This window comes from Theropithecus gelada, chromosome 17 (assembly GCF_003255815.1).
Source record: "Theropithecus gelada isolate Dixy chromosome 17, Tgel_1.0, whole genome shotgun sequence".
In the NCBI taxonomy this organism is placed as follows: Eukaryota; Metazoa; Chordata; class Mammalia; order Primates; family Cercopithecidae; genus Theropithecus; species Theropithecus gelada.
Genome location: NC_037685.1, coordinates 76,666,624 through 76,675,644, shown reverse-complemented (window position 1 = coordinate 76,675,644; position 9,021 = coordinate 76,666,624). Strand labels below are relative to the sequence as shown.

At 43.2% G+C, this 9,021-nt stretch overlaps 1 protein-coding gene across 1 annotated transcript in view; it reads left to right on the top strand.

The window, feature by feature from the left end:
• The first annotated feature begins 4,180 nt into the window (after positions 1–4,180).
• The window catches only part of ERICH6B (glutamate rich 6B), a 70,740-nt gene continuing 65,899 nt past the window's right edge, over positions 4,181–9,021 (top strand). The window contains exon 1 of the mRNA XM_025364507.1: positions 4,181–4,235. The gene's annotated coding sequence lies outside the window, so the exon portion shown is untranslated. The remainder of the gene's footprint in view (positions 4,236–9,021) is intronic.

The window sequence follows — 9,021 nt, the reverse complement described above, 5'->3', positions numbered from 1 at the left end:
CAAGCAGACCTAACAGACATCTACAGAACTCTATCTACAGAACTCTCCACCCTAAATCAACAGAATATATATTCCTCTCAGCACCACATAGCACTTATTCTAAAATCAACCACATAATTGGAAATAAAACACTCCTCAGCAAATGCAAAAGAACAAAAATCATAATGAACAGTCTGTCAGACCACAGTGCAATCAAACTAGAACTCAGGATTAAGAAACTCACTCAAAACTGCACAACTACGTGGAAAGTGAACAACCTGCTCCTGAATAACTACTGGATAAATGACAAAATAAGGTCAAAAATAAATAAGTTCTTTGAAACCAATGAGAACAAAGACACAATGTACCAGAATCTCTGGGACACAGCTAAAGCAGTGTTTAGAGGGAAATTTATAGCACTAAATGCCCACAGGAGAAAGCAGAAAAGATCTAAAATCGACATCGTAATATCAAAATTAAAGGAACTAGAGAAGCAAGAGCAAACAAATACAAAAGCTATCAGAAGACAAGAAATAACTAAGATTGGAGCAGAACTGAAGGAGATAGAGACACGAAAAACCCTTCAAAAAATCAATGAATCCAGGCGCTGATTTTTTGAAAAGATTAACAAAATAGATAGATCACTAGCCAGACTAATAAAGAAGAAAACAGATAAGAATCAAATAGACACAATAAATGGGAGATCACCACTGCTCTCACAGAAATACAAACTACCATCAGAGAAAACTATAAACACCTCTATGCAAATAAACTGGAAAATCTAGAAGAAATAGGTAAGTTCCTGGACACATATACCCTCCCAAGACTAAACCAGGAAGAATTCAAATGCCTGAATAGACCAACAACGAGTTCTGAAATTGAGGCAGTAATTAATAGCCTACCAACCAAAAAAAGCACAGGACCACATGGATTAACAAGCGAATTCTACCAAAGGTATAAAGAAGAGCTGGTACCATTCCTTCTGAAACTATTCCAAACAACAGAAAAAAAAGAGACTCCTCTCTAACTCATTTTATGAGGCCAGCATCTTCCTGATACCAAAACCTGCCAGAGATACAACAACAAAAAAGACAATTTCAGCCCAATATCCTTGATGAGCATCAATGTGAAAGTCCTCAATAAAATACTGGCAAACCAAATCCAGCAGCACATTAAAAAGCTTATCCACCATGATCAAGTCAGCTTCCCTACGCAAGTCAATAAATGTAATCCACCACATAAACAGAACCAATGAAAAAAACACATGGTTATCTCAATAGATGCAGAAAAGGCCTTTGATAAAATTCAACACCTTCATGCTAAAAACACTAAATAAACTAAGTATTGATGGAACGTATCTCAAAATAATAAGAGCTATTTATGACAAATCCACAGCCAATATCATACTGAATGGGCAAAAGCTGGAAGCATTCCCTTTCAAAACCAGCACAAGACAGGTATGCCCTCTCTCACCACTCCTATTCAACACAGTATTGGAAGTTCTGGCCAGGGCAGTCAGCCAAGAGAAAGAAATAAAGCGTATTCGAATAAGAAGAAAGGAAGTCAAATTGTCTCTGTTTGCAGATGACATGATTTTATATCTAGAAAACCCCATTGTCTCAGTCCAAAAACTCCATAAGTTCATAGGCAACTTCAGCAAAGTCTCAGGATACAAAATCAACATGCAAAAATCACAAGCATTCCTATACACCAATAATAGACAAACAGAGAGCCAAATCATGAGAGAACTCTCGCTCACAATTGCTACAAAGAGAATAAAATACCTAGGAATACAACTTACAAGGGATGTGAAGGACCTCTTCAAGGAGAACTACAAACCACTACTCAGGAAATAGGAGAGGGCACAAACAAATGGAAAAACATTCCATGCTCATGGATAGGAAGAATCAATATCATGAAAATGGCCATACTGACAAAAGTAATTTATAGATGCAATGCTATTCCCATCAAGCTACCATTGATTTTCTTCATAGAATTAGAAAAAAACACTTTAACTTTCATATGAAACCAAAAAAGAGCCCGTATAGCCAAGACAATCGTAAGCGAAAAGAACAAAGCTGGAGGCCACCTGACTTCAAACTATACTACAAGGCTACACTAACCAAAATACGATGGTACTGGTACCAAAACAAATACATAGACCAATGCAACAGATCAGAAGCCTCAGAAATAACAGCACACATCTACAACCATCTGATCTTTGACCAACCTGACAAAAACAAGCAATGGGGAAAGGATTCCCTATTTAATAAATGGTGTTGGGAAAACTGGCTAGCCATATGCAGAAAACTGAAACTGGACCCCTTCCCTACACCTCATACAAAATTAACTCAAGATGGATTAAAGATTTACAGGTAAGACCTAAAACCATAAAAACCCTAGAAGAAAACCTAGGCAGTACCATTCAGGACATAGGCTTGGGCAAAGACTTCCTGACTAAAACACCAAAAGCAATGGCAACAAAAACGAAAATTGACAAACGGGACATAATTAAACTAAAGCGCTTCTGCACAGCAAAAGAAACTATCATCAGAGTGAACAGGCAATCTATAGAATGGGAGAAAATTTTTGCAATCTATCCAGCCGATAAAGAGCTAATATCCAGAATCTACAACGAACTTAAACAAATTTACAAGAAATAAACAAACAACCCCATCAAAAAGTGGGTGAAGGATATGAACAGACACTTTTCAAAAGAAGACATTTATGCAGCCAACAAACACATGAAAAAAAGTTCATCATCACTGCTCTTTAGAGAAATGTAAATAAAAACCACAATGAGATACAATCTCACGCCAGTTAGAATGGCAATCATTAAAAAGTCAGGAATCAATAGATGTTGGAGAGGATGTGGAGCAATAGGAACACTTTTACACTGTTGGTGCGAGTGTAATTTTAGTTCAACCATTGTGGAAGACACTGTGGCGATTCCTCAAGGATCTAGAACTTTAAATACCATTTGACCCAGCAATCCCATTACTGGGTATATACCCAAAGGATTATATATCATTCTATGATAAAGACGCATGCACACGTATGTTTATTGCAGCATTATTCACAATAGCAAAGACTTGGAACCAACCCAAATGCCCATCAATGATAGACTGGATAAAGAAAATGTGGCACATATGCACCACAGAATACTATGCAACCATAAAAAAGAATGAGTTCATGTCCTTTGCAGGGACATGGATGAAGCTGGAAACCATCATTCTCAGCAAACTAACACAGGAACAGAGAACCAAACACCGCATGTTCTCATTCATAAGTGGGAGTTGAACAATGAGATCATATGGGCACAGGGAGGGGAACATCACACATTGGGGCCTATCGGGGGTGGGGGGGGCAAGGGGAGAGATAGTATTAGGAGAAACACGTAATGTAGATGATGGGCTGATGGGTGCAGCAAACCACCATGGCACGTGTATACCTATGTAACAAACCTGCACGTTCCGCACATGTATCCCAGAACTTAAAGTATAATAAAAAGAAAAGGAAGAACAAATTGCAAGCACTTCAGAGATTGAGGTCCTTCTGAAAGCTCTGTGACAACTGACCAGGAATGCCTACATAGAGGTGGTTTGCAACCCGGCCTCCCACTCCACCTGACCACTCTGCAACTCCCAAGTCCACTCACAGTGGCCAGGGCATGGGAACATAGCTTTCTCCAACCCTTGGCCCCAGATCAACCCCTTGTGGGACTCCCTATCCCCTTCAGGGCAGTTCCTTTCCCCCTGGAAAGGACTGCAGGGCAGAGGGGCTATCATCCAGGCTGCTAAGGGCCTTGTCCTGGGGACCAGCTCCAGCGAGCCCATTCAGGGCTCTGAGAGCCCCATGTATCCCATCTCTTCATCTACGCAGCCACCACCAGCTTACGCTGGACCCCAGGATTCTAGAAAGTCCCAGCCTGGAGGTCTAACGTGTATTGTCTCCATTCAGGGAAACACAGTCCCCACGGCTACAACTTCCCCCTGACACAGGCGACCTTCGCGCAGACAGCAGGAAAACTTTCTGGCCGCCGCTGACGCTTGGTCCAAACAGTTCCCCACCAGGAGAGAGACTGGGAAAAGGAAGGCGAGGGCAGGTGCAGAGGCTTAGAATTCCCCGCCACGCACACACGCAGATTAGATGGGGCCCGGGGAGGCTGCACAGCGCGGTTCCCATGGTAACCGAGAGCTACCACAAAGGCAGGGGCCTGAGATCGCGGTGGATGCTCGCGCGGGTGCCTGGCTTGGGTAAGGGCTGCGCACTTTAGCAATGCGCTCCTCCTTCTCTTTCTCCTCCCCCTCCCTCTCCACCCCCCATCCCCCTCCTCTTCCCCCTCCTCTTCCCCCTCCTCTTCCGAGGGAGAAAGCAGGGAGCAGAGTGGAGGGTCTGGACAACAAAGAAGCGCCAAGTACATAGACTTCTTTGTTTCTCTTGCCCTTTCTCTGCCTCTCCATTCCCTTGGCCTTTCTGACCTCTGCTTCGACCCAGCTTCTCCCCATTGTGAAGTCCGTTGTTGGGTCATGAAATTTCTACAAATAAAGGAGAAAGGGTCACTTTCTCTCCAGAAAGCCCCTAGCTCTGGGGAAAAAGTGTGAGTGTGGACAGTATGACTTCTCCCTCGACAGCCTGCACATAGACCAGTCCCCCAACCAGGAACAAATTCCCCAGATCGAAAACTCCAGCCTTGCCCACAAAGCAACTCCTGTGGCCCAAATGCAAGTCACTCAGCTTCCCCTGTTTCCTTCCCCTACCTCTCTAATGTGGGGGGTAAACAGCAGTCCTAACTGGCCTTCCAGGGAGATAGTGAGCAGTGACCAAGGTCAGTGTTTTACAAGTGTTCTGTGCCGAGTGAAGGCTCAAAGTCACCCTCCTTGAAAGTTCAAACCTGAATATATTTGAAATTCTATTTATAAAAAAGGCTGTAGGAAATTATGTTGTCATGAGTGCACTGGGTGTCTATACTGCTAAAACCGTACTGATTGGTCTAAGGGGGTTGCCAGAACATTTTGACTTCATGTTCGCCCCCTGGCATGTTTTAATGTGGATCTAGATCAGCCCAGGCCTGGCACCATGGAATTCACAGAAGTAGGTCATCAGTTGTTCCCCTCATGGGGGAAAGCAGCAGACTTCAGCCAAGAATCCTGCAAGTTAATGAATGAGGTTATAAACAGCTACGGTAGACGATAACATTATCGACCCATTAATATATTGAGGTCTCTGGTTGGAAGGGACACATACAACTGTCTACCAAAGCTCAAGGCTTCTCTTGTACCAGGAGACAGGGTGAAGCCCTGTCCTCCCATTTCTCCTGTTGGAGATGGGGCTGATGTATCCTGCTGAGACAGACCCTGGCAGCAAATTCCTCAGCCCTGCCAGACCTCAGCCAAGAATCTGTATCCATGAGTCCCCCGGCCCATCACCAACTGGTCTCCTCCTAGACCTTAGTGGTTTACCGGCCTCTACACTTCTGTGTTGTGTAACTCAAAAAATCTTTGTATAGAAACATTTGCCTATGTTCTTCCTATCCCACTAAAATTAGAAAGTGTGAGTTTAATAACAGAATTTATTCTGTATTTCATATTTAATTCCTTCCAAACTCCAAATGTGGAACCAGGCATCTGTGCCCTCTCAGACTGATGCTTTCTAGGAGAAAGGGGTGCTTAGGCAGCACACCCCAAGTCCCAAGCCTGCCTCTCAGCTCTATAATCCATAGAAGATGCCCGGTCCAGTTTTGACTGGTGGTCGTGATAAACTTCACCTTTATGTTGGTTCACAGCTTCAAGCAGTGCTTTTGGAGCATGGCTATATGTGTGTGGTCTGCACTTAGCCGTGACCATGGGCTGAGTGCCCAGGGAGCTACACCTGATCATGTTCATGGACACATTAACAAAATAAACACTGTCAATACTCCTCACCCAGGCCTAATTTTCTGAACCCCTGACAAAAGCTGGAGCTTGCAGCCCTAATCAAATTAGTCTGTACAACCGGCTTTCTACAAGGTCTCAGAGGTTATTGGAGGCACCAAGGAGAGATTCAGGTACAGTTCCCAGGTACTATTAGGAATCTGGTCCAGAACCCACCAATTCCCAGAACTCTGTAGCCTTTTGGCCGTGAATATTTTTTTCATTAGGAAGGGCTCACTGCTACAAGGGTACCCCTCTTTGAACAAGGACATAGGTCCAACATAGGATAGATAACATGTCTACCAAGGTAAACCATTCTCTATCCTGCAAAATTCCTAACTGCTAGAAACTTGCAAACTCCTGACACCATCCTGGACTCTGTGGAATGTGCAAATGAGCTCTTTTGCCTGGATGTCTGAAGAGTCCAGTCTTCACGTTGAGAATGGCCTCGATGTGACCTAAGGAAGAAATCCATGAGCAGTCAAAACCAGAAAGCCCCTTGGCTCCTGGTCTTACCATCCTTCCCAATGACTAAGTGGGGCAATTTCAGGTCATAAAAGATGCCCTTCCTCTCTGATTCTATACCTCCCTGATCCCCCGTTGAAATCCAGAATGCTTGCTGTTTCCGTAGTCTGTCATGTGAAAACATAGACCCTCTAGCCAAGGCAGCTGCCCTTGATTCTTTAGGGAGGTCAGCAGTGGGAGGAAGAGCCCTACTGGCCAGGTAGGTAGGAGGGAGGAGAAAAGGTTGTCACACGGGCATTAAGGGCATAGGCCCCTTCCGTAAGTAAGCTCCCCTGCAACATCCTCTGGCTAGCTTTTAATTCAGTGAGGACTGCCCAGTTCTCTCATGGGCCCCATACCCCAGGGGCCAGAGGTAGTGCTGGCATCTGCTAGCTCCCCATCATCTCCCCTTACAGATGATTTCTCTTCCAACTCCTGTTAAAACTCTCCTCTTTTTTCGTTCATTACAACATAATCATACTATGTTGTATTTTATTTTCCTGTCTTTCTGCTTAAGCAAGAAGCTTTCTTGAAAACTATCTTATTAAGTGTGCCTTATGCAACCTTGTGGCCCCAGTGCCTGACACAGTGTCTGGGACATTAAAAAGTCCTCAATAAATGTTCGTGGAAGGAAAGAGGTAAAGAAAGAGAAAAAGGATAGGAGGGAGACTTGAAAGCTTATCATTTTCAGAAGCAATTGGATAAGGTCTGGTGAATACACTAAATGATAGTATCAGGACTCACCAATATTTGGGCAGCCTAGAGGGGTGAGGCAAAACCTGCAAGATGAAATGTAACATCAATCCATGTAAATACTGGTATCAGGTTCAAAAAATAAGTAGAAGTTTAGCACAGAAGAAAAAACAGATAAAGAACATAAAGCTACCTTCAAATATTTGCAGCTCACTGTGACGCAAGTCTGGACTATGTAGCTTCGGGGAGCAGACCTCGGAAGGCTGGCTGGAAACCCAAGGGAAGAAGATTCAGCAGCGGAAGTATGTGCCATTTGATTCATGCTAAGTATAGTGCCTGGCACATGGAAATGGTGGCTGTGATTTTTATTATCCTTATTATTACAGTGTCATGGTCATTATTTATTATTCATTAGATCTGTCCAACAGTTGGTCTCAGGAGGCACTGAGCTCCCATCCTTGGAAAGCCAAGGTTCATCACTGGTGCACCACCTGTGTCTGGGGACACCACGCCTGTGTGGGGTGTTTGTAAAGCTGATTCCTAACCCCTGGCCTCCCCTTTTCCCTAATCCTATGACTCTAAGAACAATGCCCTGTATGCCCTGGGTAGTGAATCTCTAGATGCAATTCCTGACTGAGGAAACTGTCTTTTCTATAAAGGTTTTGCACTCTTTGCATTAGTTGCAGCGTGCCTCCCTCATGCAACGCCACTGAAGCATTTCTTTGATGTTGAAAAACAAAATTGCTTTGTGTGAAAGCTTCTTTAATCTTATATAGATACAAATGCCTTGTATCTTTGGGGATATGCCAGACCACTCTTAGTATTTGAGAATTAATCTTATTAAAGAAAGCTCTGTTTAATCCCCACTGCTATTTGCCAGAGATGTCAAATAATTCGACACCTGTTCCTGCTGCCGCTTTACTGTGCACTCTTCCCGGATTTATTGTTGAGGAAAACGCATTGGTTCGATCAGGCTGGACAATGGGATTCTAGCATTTGGTTGGACGCTATAGCTATAGTAAAGTTCCTTTATAAGTATTAACTCAATTTCTTTTAGTTAAAGAAAAGGAAAGAAAAGTAAGGGGTAGGGGACGCTTGCTTGTTGTGAAGAATAACAAATGATATAATGAAATTGCTTCATTAACTATCCAACTCAATATGATTACTTACAGTAAACCATCAGTATTGCTAAGAAAAATGGAGTTAATATAAAGTAACTATTTGTTGTCTCTTCCCAAGTATATAGGAAGCCCCTGTCCTTGATTAGACCTAGTCTGTAGAATATCTTTTGCATATAAATGTATATTATATATATATATACACACACACACAAACAGTCCTGCCACATAACATTTCACTTGACAGACCATGTATACAACAGTAGTTCCATAAGATTATAATACCGTATTTTTACTCTTCCTTTTCTATGTTTAGATATGTTTAGATGCACAAATTCTTACCATTGTGTTACAATTGCCTACGGCATTCGGTACAGTAACACGCTGTCCAGCTTGTAGCATAGAAGCAATAGGCTACACCATATAGCAATAGGCTGCACCATGTAGGTTTGTGTGAGCACACGCTGTGATGTTCACACTGTAACCACATGACAGGTTCTTCCTGCCTGCTGCACAAGCAGAATCAATTCACAGAGACCATGGCACTGCAGTGAAGAAAGAGTTTAATTCACGTGAGGCTGGCCACACCGCACAGGAGATGGAGTCATTACTCAAATCAATCTCCCTGAGCATTTGGAAGTTAGGGATTTTCAAAGATTGTTTGGGGAAAAGGGTTGGGGGTGGCTAGGCAAAGGGTTCTTGCGGCTGATTTTTTGGGGGTGCAATCATAGGGGTATAAGATGGTTCTCCTGCTTGCTGCGTTACTTCTTTTGAGTGGGCCACAGGAGTAGCTGGAGGATCCAGGTGGAGCCATA